Here is a 14,087-nt window from a genome sequence, read left to right on the forward strand (position 1 = left end):
CAATCGCTGTTGAATATGCAAATGTGAGGCAAAGAAACAGCTTAGCAGTTAGCATACATGAGAGGAAAAGCTTTGATATATTTTGTGTCAGCAGACAGTAAGTGTTAGCATTAGCAGTTAGCATCCACACGGGGATGGCAGGTGTGTCAGCAGGCGGTTAGCGTTAGCATTAGCAGTTAGCATCCACAAGGGGATGGCAGGTGTGTCAGCAGACAGTTAGCATTAGCAGTTGGTGAAAGTTTTATGTCTGAATCTCTCCGATGTTGTCTCCAGTCATCTTGTTGATCACATTCTTCCACCGGTCAACCTAGCGAGAGCAGCTGTGGTGGGCGGGGCCTGTGTCATTTGCATATAATGAATATTCATACTCTCAGAATTCCTCAGTAAGGGAGAGAGAGTGGATGGTTTCCAGAGGGTTTTTAAACTTTTTTGGGGTAAACAATGTTGAAAAAAATTAATATGGCTTATAGCTGATTATTTGTAAATACTTTAAAACGTGACGGGAGGGGGTCTTTAAACATTTTCAGCCGAAATTATAACTTTTATCAAATCTTTTGAGTCGTTTGTAGTAACGTACATCTGGTGAGGTTTTTCTCCTTTTGTAAGGGGGTCAAATAAAATAAAAATTGTGTGCTGAAAATTAACCTGAATCAAGAAAACCAACTATTTTATCATGTTCTGTAAGAGTTAATATTTTTCACTCAGCACTATGACTAATGGGAAGGTTGTATAGGTTTGTTTTTGATTATTGGCTGTAATTTACATCCTAGCAATGAGGGGACATGTGGGAACTGAATTGTGATGCCATCTCCTCCAAGACTCGGTTTTACACGTCCTCGAGGACTCACATAAACAGGAGTTTATTATAACCTGCACTTTGGAAGGTGTCTAAAAACAAGACATTGATACTTTATTGATCACGAGGGAAACATAGGCACCCATGTGTCTCATGACAGCTTCAAAGAACGGCAGCACACAGGAATATAAAGATAAAAATAGCCAAAAAAAACAAGAATTGTAAAGTGCAATAGTAATACCACAAAGAGACAAATACATAAACATAGAAATGAGTATAAAATCCATATAAAATGACCTATAAAAACAAGTCGCCCAACTCATGGTGCGTTCACACCGGACGTGACACAAATTATTTGCGTGAGGAGATTTCATAGAAAGTCAATGTAGGGACACGACTAGATGCTAATTTAGCATCATTATAGCGCGACGCAAAGACGCAAAATTTGCGGCAGACGCTTCAAATATTTGCGCGACACATAGACGCCATAGCTCATCATCGTCATTGTATCAGAAATGGACAAGTGTCTATTTGTATCGTGACCAGGGCGAAGAAGGAGAGGGACTTGGCAGGAAGTGAGCGAGGAAGTTGGACACTAGCTTTAGCCCCAGTTAGCACAAAGCCGCTTTGTGTGGCTTCCCCATCAGTCTGACTCCTTTTACATTCAACACTTGATGTTTACAATGTTTGACTCCAGGTTATTTGTTCAAATTGGGATTTTTACAGTTCCTTTCTGATTTGGACAGTGGCTAGGCTGCCGGCATTGAGTTAGCCCTGATGCTAACGCTGCCGCCATTTAACGCTAGGAGCCTGAAAACAAAGTAGGCGCTTCAGAAGATACTCGCGCGAGCAAAGTGACCCACACATTAAGAGGCGCGTCCGGTGTGAACGCACCGTCATGCGTCCAACTACGTCCTAAATTAGCGCCTCCACCGGTGACAGGAGCTACGCCAAAAATACTCTTTCATTTGTTTTGCCAACGCATGGTTGATGAGCTTTGAAAGGTCAGGGGTGGTGGTTAGGGGTGACATGTCAGGGAATCAGCACGACTACTTTACAGAAACGGACTTACCGGGTCCAGCGTTGACCGCTAGTGGCCGTGTACATAACTACCGCTAGAGGTCTGCACTCTTTAGACTGACCACATACGTCGTAATACGCTGTTTAAAAATCGACAATGTGGTCGTATGGGAAGAGCTAAACCCTTCAACCATCCGTCTCCTCTGAAGGAACCGGACCTGAAAACGATTTCTGAGTCCCATGACTGTCGGTCGTGTCGCCTCTGCGGTCGGATTCCCTCCGCCACGTCCTGCAGGTCGAACATCGATTTACCTGCAGAGTGAAGGGCGAACGATTTCCCCAGCCGGAAAACACAAAATCCCTTTGCCTCGGTTGAGCGCGACGCGTTCGGCTCGACCGGCGGGACGCTCTCTCGGAGATAGGACAAGCTCGGCGAACTTCCCATCAGTCGCAGCAGGATGGAGTCTTCAGCGGGTGGGTGACGGGTGGGACGTCCTGGGAGTCTTGGAAATCAGCACCACCGCAAGACTAGTGTGCAAGTTTGGACGTGAACAGATTCTTGCGAGTGAGAAAAGCACCAAACTGGTGATGGTGGTGGTGCGATGTGGGACCAGCTGCTGTTCGGAGGCAAAGTGAAGAAACAAACTCCCTGGATACTGAAACTAATTGTATGTTTTTTCGTTGTTGTTTTCAAAGTGTTGGACCCACAGTGAGGCTGTTCGCCTCATTCGCTCGTTTTAACCGTTGACACTTTCCCTCCTTCACCCTCTGCCCGTGACATTCTCCAGACGCCAAACACTCAATCAGGGTTGAGCTGCCAGTTTGTCAGGTAAACCTGGAAAACAGCCGCCGCGCCATCAAGGTTCTTACAGAAATATTCAAGTGTTGTTATTTTTCTCTTGACCTCGTTCCTAAATTGCCTCTTTCTTAACCCAGAGGTAAAATCCTCAGTTATGGAAATAAAACGAATATGAACAGTGCAATCTCTATTAAGGATTAGTTGAAAAACATTATACTTCAAATGCAGATGGATTTCAAATCAGGAGACGAATAATCTAAACGTACAATAACAAGGGATATATGACAAATAATTACAACATTTTTTTACTTTGCTCTTTGGTCCTGGAAGAGGTCGTGTTGTGTTGAGCGGTGGACTCGACGGGCGTTCCTAATATTTTGTAATTTTGTGGTTGGAATTATCAGAAACATCTCAGTTATAATTCATTAATCGAGGTGGACTTGACAAATATCACAAATATTCCCTTTATCTTCCTTGTGTGTGTGTGTGAGTGTGTGTGTGTGTGTGTGTGTGTGTGTGTGTGTGTACAAAATAAAACATTTGTTCTGTTCCCTCTGTCATTTCAGCTCTGCTGCGACAGGAAGTCTTTATTCCATTTGCAATCTTCAGAATAAAAGCGCCATTTGATAAAACATGAACTGATTTTATTCTGATGCTGAAATCAAAGCCACCGCAGTGAAAGCAAGAAGAGCTAAACACAAACATGAGATCGTGGCTCCCAACACTTCACAATGATCAAATGTGGAGATTGTATTTCTGGGATTACACGATCTCAAGTGTTTCACATTGTTTTGCTCCATGTAAGTTTGAAACTGAAATAGAGAGAAGAAAAGAATTCAATGCTCAAACCAGGAAGGAAATCACCGTGGGTTGCAAAATTTTTCATAAAACCATTTCTCAAAAAGCTGCGACTGGATTACAGACATCTGAAGCTTCCTCTCCGTCTCTGTGACATTTTGCAGCTGTGAGTGTTTGTGATTTAAATGCTGGTATTTGTTTTTCCTTTAAAAGCAGCAGCGGCAGAGTTACAGGGCAGTGAACTAGAAAATGACATTTTAAAGTCATCTGTAGCTTCTGCAGAGTGTTTGTGCCCTTTTCCTCAGCGGGATAAATATTAACGGCGCCGACGCCTCCTCCTCCGAGAAGACGACGACGCGTCAGGCAAACTGAAGGCCAACGCATGATTCTTTATTAGATATATATATATATATATATATATATATATATATATATATATATATATTTATTATTTTAGATTCGTTCGCAGCTTCAGTCCAGCGCTTGAACAGTTTGTTCCGGAGTGATTTATCTGGATTATTATTATTGATAAGGACTTAACACCAGTACCAGTATCGAATCTGCCTCTTGTCCAACAGACAGGCTAAAGACAGACCCGCAGCGCTCGCCATCTTCGAAGGGGAATGACCACCAACTTATTTCCAACGCAAAAAAAACCTTCAAGTGTAAGTCAAGTCAAGATGGCGGTTGACAGTCGTGGTCACACGTGGCCTTTTTATGTGTCACATGTCTGGATGTGGGACCACAAGTCTTTATGAATATCACGCCAGTTATGAATATCACGCCAGTTATGAATATCACGCCAAAGTTATTTTGCGTTTCTTGATTTTGACCCCTAACTCTCACCACAACCCTAACCCTAATGGCTTTAATACATTTTTATCCTTATATATAATATTTCAATTTTCATCCAATTTAATTTTGATTCTGTTACTATTCAAAAAAAAATTCCCATTGCGCTGATACTTTTCTTTTTCTGTCAGACTGAATTTCCCCTCGTCTTGCCTTAAAGCCCCAGTGTGTAATTTTTGAAATTTTCTGGCGGCATCTGGTGGTAAAGTTGCAAACCGCAACCAACTGAGCGACCGACAGGGGACACTTTATAGCGGCGCACCGTCGATTCCATTTCCTGTTTCCGTCAGCGTCGGAATATTCAACGCTAACGCAACGTATTCTGGAGCGTTTAGTTCAACAAGCGTATTCAACACGACGTAGAAACATGAGACTCACACGGAGGTCGGTCCACCTCATGAACTATATTTAACTCACATATGAACAGAGTTATGGACAATATATTAAATTTATGTGACTAAGCTCTTCTAAATATTTCACACTGGAGCTTTAAACGAAATGCGTAATATCCCGCAAATGGCCTGCTGCTCATACGCCATCCCGTGACATCACATTGGTGGAAGCTGTAAATGAGACATGCTAACACGCTAAGATGAAAATACATGATGTTGTTCGCAGTTTCATGACATCAGCCTTGAAGGTGGCGTCTCCTCCCAGGAGACGAGCCAGAGACGATCTGGAAGATGCTTAAACCTGTTGATCAGCAGACGACTTTGTTCTACCACGAGCGCGAGCGGCTCCGCTTCCCGTCTTCACCTCTCCCCTTTTCTTTGGGCTGCCATTTTGGTTTGCGGCCCCCCGAGCGAGACTCTGATCCCATGAGACCGTTGTGGCCAAAACCAAAAGGTCAGATGAAACATGAAGTAGACGACGGCCGACAGGTGTGGCTGCCGCCGCCGCCGCCGCCGCCGCTGTTGTGTCTCCTCGCGATGTGCAACACGTGGAAAGAGTCTAAAAATTGTCCGTCCACATCTCTGCGTCTCGACCCGTCGCAGCCGTCTCCGTCCGGAGGTCACGACACAAACCGCTTCACTTCTCATTTCCAGCTTAAAAAGACACAATTTAGCCGCGGCGGCGGCGGCGGCGGCGGCGGCGGCGGCGAAGCAATTCCTGCCCGGACACCTCCCGCTCGTCTCCGCCTCATGATTGCCGTCGTCCGTCCGTCCGTCACATGTGGTTGTTTTTCTCCGCTCGCCGCTGATTCGTCCCATTAGTCGAGCAGATGTGTGGATTGTTCTGTCGATCCCAATCAGTTGATTCTCCTCCTCTTCCTCGTCCTCCTCTTCATCCTCCTCCTCTTCCCAGAGGAAGAGCAGCAAAGTCTCTCTTCAGTTCACGTTTTCATCTTCTTTGGAGATAAGACCAATAATGTGTTTTGTTTCATATTCAACAAGTTTGAAATCATGAAAATACATTAAATGGCCTGAATTTCCATCTTTCATCTATTCGTTCCCTCCATTCTTTCTTCACTTGTTCTCTTTCTCTTGCTTCTTTCTCTCTTTCATAATTTCTTTTCCATTTTCCGCCTTCTCCGTGACTTTCTTCCTCTCCGGCATCGTCCAACCTTTTGCCTTATTTCCTCGTCATCCCTCGCTTATCTCTTTTTCTCTTTTCCATCTTCTTGCCTTCTTCACTTTACTATATTTTTCCCCTCGTAATGCTTTTCCTTCTCATTCTTTAACGTCCTCCTCGATGATGTGAATCTCAACTCTTCTCTCTTCTCCGATCCATTCTTCACATTTCCTTACATCTCACTCTTTCCTTCTTCCATCCTCCTCATCCCTTCTTTTCTATCCGTAGTCTTTTTCATCCTTCTTCACTTATTCTACATTGTTTTTTACCTCCGATCTTTTCATTTTCCTTTCTTTCTCTATTCTTTTCGTCCTTCGGTCATTCTTCACCTCTTTTTTCCTCCATCATTCCCTCACTTGTCACCTGATCTGTATCCTCTCCCTATTCCTTCTTTTTTTCCTACTATCCCTGGTTTCCTTTCCTCCTCTCATCTTTCGCTCTGAAATCCATTTTTTTTCACCTGACGAGTTAGATTACATCTCTTCTACACCGTAAGTACTCTTTTCTTTTTTCTTTTTTTACTGTGGATGCTTCACTACATTTGCCCGCCGCGTGGATTCAGGACTTTTTTACTCTTTCCTCCTCTGAGGCGTTGAAATAACTTTGGCTTCGGCATCTCGGCCCTCAGCCGACCGATGTCTCGCCCGCTGAGGCTCGGCAATGATTTTTCAAAAGCTGGACAGACGCTGCTCTTCATGCCGAGGCTGCAGTTCACCGTGTGTGTGTGTGTGAGTGAGTGTGTGTGTGTGTGTGTGTGTGTGTGTGTGTGTGTGTGTGTGTGTGTGTGTGTGTGTGTGTGTGTGTGTGTGTGTGAGTGTGAGTGTGAGTGTGAGTGTGAGTGTGTGTGTGTGTGTGTGTGTGTGTGTGTGTGTGAGTGTGAGTGTGAGTGTGTGTGTGTGTGTGTGTGTGTGTGTGTGCAATTAGACAGTAGGGAAAGTGAGCGAGTACAGCCGTGTCAGTAGACGCTTGACAGAGTTGCCGTTGGCAACGCAGCTCCTCATCACCTCCACATCCCTGATGAAGCGAGCCCACGGGACCAGGTGCCCTCGAGTACCTCAGCAGACTTAATTTAACAGAGTTAAAATCAATTCCTCCGCTCTCTCCCGGGTCAAATTAACCGTCTCCCACGTATGAAGAAGCACCAAGGGCCCGACAGCTCGTCCAGATCCCGTCTGTGTCCGTCGGTCCGTCTGGCGGCTGGTTTCCTCGTCTCCCGTCTGTTCCGAGTTGGAGCGCGCGGCCGACCGCCTGGCGAGCGTCCGCCTGCCAGGAGAGTGACGGGACGCCGGTCGTCCGCATGGCGGAGCATGTTGTGGTTCACAGTAATTGCTCTTAGTTGCCGAAAATGACGCCAGATCAGTTTTTGGGGACAGAAAAAGACTAAAACAAACGAGCTGCAACGCTGATGTAAGACGTGACTGCAGTGACGTCGTTCTGCCGCTGGAGAATACTAATAATGTGCCAGGTTATGGAAAAAATTGATACAGATTTTTTGAAGGAACACTGAGATCGATGCTTCTTCCTCGTCTCATCTCGTCTCGTCAGGCAAATATAATGAAAAACCACAACTCTCAATCTAATGTGGAGTCATTTGAAACTTCATTCGTCGTTCTGCGCAGCTCTAGTATGATCTGATGAGTATGATCTCTGATGAGTATGATCTGATGAGTATGATCTCTTATGAGTATGATCTGATGAGTATGATCTGATGAGTATGATCTCTGATGAGTATGATCTCTGATGAGTATGATCTGATGAGTATGATCAGATGAGTATGATCAGATGAGTATGATCTGATGAGTATGATCTCTGATGAGTATGATCTGATGAGTATGATCTTTTATGAATATGATCTGATGAGTATGATCTGATGAGTATGATCTCTGATGAGTATGATCTGATGAGTATGATCTGATGAGTATGATCTCTGATGAGTATGATCTCTGATGAGTATGATCTCTTATGAGTATGATCAGATGAGTATGATCTGATGAGTATGATCTGATGAGTATGATCTCTGATGAGTATGATCTGATGAGTATGATCTCTGATGAGTATGATCTCTGATGAGTATGATCTGATGAGTATGATCTCTGATGAGTATGATCTGATAAGTATGATCTGATTAGTATGATCTCTGATGAGTATGATCTGATGAGTATGATCTGATGAGTATGATCTTTTATGAGTATGATCTCAGATGAATATGATCTCTTATGAGTATGATCTGATGAGTATGACCTCTGATGAGTATGATCTGATGAGTATGATCTCTTATGAGTATGATCTCTGATGAGCAGCGCATGTATGTTAAAAGGAAACGGAAACTGAAGTCAATGCTGAAGTGTCTGAAGCCTGTTGTTCTGCGATCACCAGCAGAGGGCGACTTCACTGCTTGTTTCTATACAAGTCTATGAGAAAACATTCTCACTCCATTCAAAAACCAATGGGTGACGTTAGGTGGGTTACTCCTAGGCAATAAGTTGTATTGCAATAATTTGAATAAACAAAAAAGCATTTCACATAAATATATGTCTTATAACCAAATTTCCAGTCAAAGTCCAATAATTCCTAGTGGGAAACACACACGCACGCACACACGCACGCACGCACGCACACACGGCTGGGGAAGAAAAACATAAAAGGTCTCAGGACGAAGTGACCGGCGGCAGCATGTCGCGTTCAAGGTTCTGAGACCAGAGATGACGAAGAACCATGTTTTTGGTTAGTACAGTTTTTCCCTTTTTGTTAAAAAGATAAAATGACATGGGTTACTTTGACCCGAACGCCACGTGAACGGTTGAAGTGGCTGGTTTGGACCAATAATGGTTGAAAGGATTTTCTGCTCTGTGACACACGGACCAATCACTTCTCATCATTTTCATCAAACAATATTTCTGAGAGTCGATTTATGGAACAAGGTTCTTCCTTAAAAGTTGACATCTTCACGCAACAACAACTTTTATTTTTATTATCTCAACCTAACATTTGACGGTTGATTAACCTGAATGTAAATGTTCAGAGCGTCTGCCGCGTTCTTCCCAGCAGCCTCTGCTTTGCGTGCGATGCGAGAGATACGTCGACAAGTGTCACGCGCTGCCTTTTAATAACGGGCACCAGATGATGAATTGCTTTAATCAGAGGTGCGCGGGGGCTTTTCCCCGTAACGGACGATACAAGGAAGCGTGCGAGGAGAATTGTGACGCCAGGCCTCGTCGGGCGTCTTAATGTGAATCTTTACGTGTCCACAATTAGATTGAGGCGGTGACACGGAGCGGAGCCGCTTTCTGACGGCTTCTTCTTCAGAGCGGCGGGTAGAGGCGGGGGAGTGAAGAGGAGGAGAGGTGTGTGAGTGTTTTGGGTGATGGGGTGGGGGGGGGTGGGGGGGCAGGAGTCAGTGAACGGATCAATGGAAGTCATTATATGGTGCTTACTGTTTGACCAGGTCACGGTGTGATGGATGTGTTGTGGCAGGTAACGCTCCTCCTCCTCCTCCTCCTCCTCCTCCTCCTCCTCCGCAGCTCACGGAGATGATGAACTCAGATGTGTTCACCTGTCAACAACTCGTGGCCCCGACTTCATCTGGTTCAGCGGGCCGCCACCGCCGCCACCGGCCCCTCGCCGTGGACGACTCACACGACACTCGCACGACGAACGTCCGTGGCCAAGATTTGCAAGAGTGTGAAGAAACAGGACTCGGTGCTTCGGGATCAGACGCGGGCTGGAGGTGGAATTTGAGATTCTTTTCCCTTGAGATGAGCAAAAAAAATGAATTCATTAAATGAAGAGCCGTTTTTGAAAGACTCAGCTGAAATGGAACAATTGATGGAGTGGATGCTGATTCAGCAGAAGTATGTATTGTATTGTGGTGGATTTAGTTTAGAGTAATGTCGTCATCTCCCTTCAGCTGCTCAATGGTTGTTTGGCCTCGACACAGTTGAGACGAGCTCGCTTGGTGCCTGAGAAGACTCGTCTTAAGAGTTTGTCAGGGAGGATTCCTCAACAGTTTTCCTGAGCGCCCATCATTAATTCAGTCTTTTATCTTGCTAGCAGATGGACGGTGTCCAGCTACCGGACAGATTTCCATGAACTTCAACAGGAATCGTCTCTTTCTGATTTTACCGACTGGTTTACATCTTCTGTAAGTGAAAGTGATCATCTCTGTGTGAGACGCCTGAGCTCTTTGACACCAATTGCTATTTTTTATCGTGACTGGGCGAAGAACAAGGAGAGGAGCTCGGCAGGAAGTGAGCGAGGAGGTCGCACACTAGCTTTAGCCTTAGTTAGCATAGCAGTTAGCTTTGTGCGGCTTCCCCATCGGCATTCCTGTCTCAATTTTTTTTTTTTTTTTTTTTACATTCAACACATTCATCATGTTTACGACGTTTAAACTCCAGGTTCTTTTTTAGAACAGGTGGTTTTCTGCTTTAGACAGTAGCCAGGCTGCCGCCGTTGAGTTAGCCACGATGCTAGCGCTGCCGCTAGTTAACGCTATAAAGGAGAGAGAAAACGAAGGAGGAGCGTCAGTGAACAAACTTCTTTCTTCTGCTCCGTTATCTCCAAAGTGTTGTTGACGACTTTGCGTCCTTACCGGCGCCTTCGCGACGGCGACCAAACAGTAATACCGCCTGGAACCACGCGGGGGCACCAAAGTTCTCCTTTTACGTAAGATCTCTGATGGTAAATTTTGATCTTCCTCGTGATGCAACGTTCGTGATTCATCCTGGAGAAAAGCATTTTTATTTTTCCGCCTCAATGTCAACGTCCCGTCCACAGACCACAAAGCTCGATGGTCACCGTGGTGACAAACGTGTTGTCATTGTCCCTGATGGAAATATGATTTACGAAACATCATGAGTCGGGGGGGGGGATAATCCATTCAAGTTTCACTATTCAGTATTTTTGGACTTGAAGGCTTCATTCATCTCTGGAACACTGACACTTGTTAATCGTTCATATAGAAATACATTTACAGTGATGTTGAAAATCTGTATCGTGATTCTGTCAAAAAGAAAAAGTCAAGCAATTTTTTAAATTTTCAATTAGTGTAAGACCCTTTTTTCCATGAGAACGATGTAGAGCTCTGCTCATAAGCAATTTAAAATACCAATTAGTGTAAATCCAAATTATTTGCAATTAAAGGAAACCTGCTGATTTGTGCAGAATTCTGAGTGGGATGAATCACGTGTGACGCCAAGAGATGGGGGGGGGGTCAAGTGACTGACAGTTAGTAAACTGACAGACTGAATTTCACCTTGTCATATTGTATCGAACAGTATCTGACAACAGTTGGAATTGTCGAAAGCGTCTGACGTGTGTAAAAGGAATCAGGGAAAGGAAGGATGAAAAAAACCCAAAAACGATCGGGGTAATGAGACGCAGAGAAACGAAGCCGAGTCGCCGCCGAGTTCGTCCACCAGCTTGAGAGATGATCCATAACCGCGTGTGTGTGTGTGTGTGTGTGTGTGTGTGTGTGTGTGTGTGTGTGTCCACCTGTGGGAGTGACACGCCGCGAGGATGGAGAGAGGCCATTTTGTCTTTTTTTTCTGGGGGGGGGGGGGATTGGGGGGAAGCACTTTACAGCAGCGGCAGCTCTGCTCCGAGTGCTTTTATCATTATCCGCCACTACAGTCCGGCCATTTGTTCTGACCTTGGGAAATGGTTTTAAAAGGTCTCGCTGTGCGATGTGTGTGCGCGCGGTTTTTTTTCGAGAAAATTGCCTGGATTGAGATGTTCCATGAAAATATGTAGTGAGCCGGGCCGGGCGGGGCGGGGGTCGGATGAGGGAGGGGAGGGGGGGAAGCTATTTGGGGGACGGAGGGGGGTGGGGGGGTTGAGGTTTGGGGGGCACAATCCAATTTGTTTGTTCACACTCCAGCAGAGTCAGATCAGAGCAATTGATACATTAGGACGCGTTTTAGAGAACAAATAGCAAATGTGGGCAGCGAGAGGAGGACTGTACATACACATTGCAGAGAGAAGAAGTGATTCAAGAGTAAATTTAGCTCGCGGGCCATTGCACAGGGACGCAATATGAAACTATGATGAAAAAAGAAATTGCTTTATTCTTCCGCGTTATCAATATAATTCCGTCTCTGCGCCTCGCCGTCTCATTTTTAGTGGCAGGAATCTTTTGTTACCATGAATTCTCTGTCGCGAGGGGGGGGAGAGGGGGGGAGGGGGGGGAGGGGGGAGGGGGGGGGACCTGCACTCATGAAGGTTCATTCAACACTCGGAGATAAACGCGCTCCGGGAGACAGACAGCGATGCCTCACTCAATTTGAAAAAAGGGGCCCCGGCGTGCCGTAACATCCTGGATCCCTCGGACCTGAACGTGTCACCGTCGGCGCCCCGGAGTGACAAAAGGAACGAAATTAGGAAAACATAATGTCCTCAGATGACAATGTGGTGTCGGGGGGAAAGAAAGAGTCAGAGCCGATCTGATCAGACGACACTGTGGCTGTTATTTCCTATTCAGCGGCAGGATCCGCGGCTTGATAAGTGTCTAATAACGCGCCATAAATTAAATCTGCCGCATCGGTGCGTCCGCGACAGCATCCGCGCCGATAAATAGTGAGGGTCCGCGTCTCAGAACCAGATTTCACGGTGAGGGCTGGAGTAATCTCTCCTCTTCTCATTTAATAGGATTATTCATGAGGCGATGATGACAGAGTGAGTGTGTGTGTGTGACAGAGTATTCATCTCTGATGATGCATTTCCTGTGTGTATCTAATGTATTTACAGTAGACACATGTAAACGTCCACCGGTCTGAGCAGCTGGATTGTGGGAGGAACCCACGCAGACCGGGGGGGGGGGGGGGGGGGGGGGGGGGGGGGACATACGGAAAAGGCCCTGGTTGGTTCGAACCGGGACTCGAACCCAGAACCTTCTCATAAACGCAAGTGGTCGGTCCATCGTGTCGTTCAGGTCATTCTGCTCGGACAGGAGGAAATAAATGTGTGTGTAGCTGATATTTTTGCGGATGCGTGGCAACAAGTTGTCCAACCTGAACAACGGCCACGTCGGCCGTCCGTCGGTTCGTTGTCATGGTTACGGTAACCAGCGGTGACATTTGTGGAACGGTGGCGGACAGAATCCGAGAACATAACGCAAACTATCAGTTTCTAGCGTGAACGTCCTGCGTCCGTCGACGTCGACCCCGTCACCTGACCTCCTCCTTTAATCACGTCATTGTCCCCACGGCCACTAGAGGTCGCCTTACAGTAAAACTTGAATATGGAAAATAATAGGTCGCCGCAAAGACGACCTGTGGGGCTTGGTTTTCATTCAGCACGTGGTTGGAAATCGACGGAAGAGGAACTTATTTTTCAGATGTCATTCTTAACATGCTTGTATATTCAAAGCAAAAAAAAAAAAAGAGATCATGAGAAATTACCAGGTTATTTTAGTTCGCTAACAAATATCCATACAATAACACAAATACATGTTTAGAACAAACTTTTCTTCTATTTTGTACCATTGAGGATTGAATATTTAGCCACATGTCCTCATCGTGTTGACAGAGAAGGAAACGCAGCCGTGTGATGTGAATTAGTTCGATTGGTGAACCTGGAAACTAGGAGACAGAGTTGGAACCTTTTTATTCCAGTTCAAGACCAAGACATAGACGTGAACTGTGTATTATATATTCAATTTCCCTTCTGTCCTTGTCGAGTCTCTGCTGCGTCAGACCCGTCAGGCAAACCAAAGTCAGAGCAGGAGCATCAGCCCATTCCTCCCTCTCTCCCTTTCTTTCTTTTTGTTTTGTCTCTAAGTATCGCTCAAAATAAAAAGCCACTTAATCCATCTCCGCCTGCACGAGGCTTCTTTTCCAGGCGGCGGAGACGCTGAGGTACATAAGTCTGCTCCGAGCGCAGTCAGCCGCGCGCAGGAGGAACCATCTGTCTTCATCGTTTCTCCGGGAGCACAATTGATCTGCGGCACTCTGGAAAGTATTTATTATGAAAAGTCTCATTTTTTAAAAAGCGGGGCCCCGTTTTTAAAAGTAGCGGCGGCCCATAAATCACCGCCGCAATCGGAGCGGGTCAAGAAGCGCCCTCTCCCTCTCTCCCCCCGCCGGAATCCATTATTCCTATTATACCGGGTCTAAGTGGACACAACGGCTTCATTCCAGTATCGATCGGAGCGCGTGCGCCGGCCGTCCCGTCCAATCCCGGAGCCCCGGCCTCCGAGTGGCCGCGTGACGGGGCCTCGCATCTGCTCTGGGTTGGAATAATCACAGAGGAGAG

Source organism: Scophthalmus maximus, chromosome 9, assembly GCF_022379125.1.
Source record: "Scophthalmus maximus strain ysfricsl-2021 chromosome 9, ASM2237912v1, whole genome shotgun sequence".
Lineage (NCBI taxonomy): Eukaryota > Metazoa > Chordata > Actinopteri > Pleuronectiformes > Scophthalmidae > Scophthalmus > Scophthalmus maximus.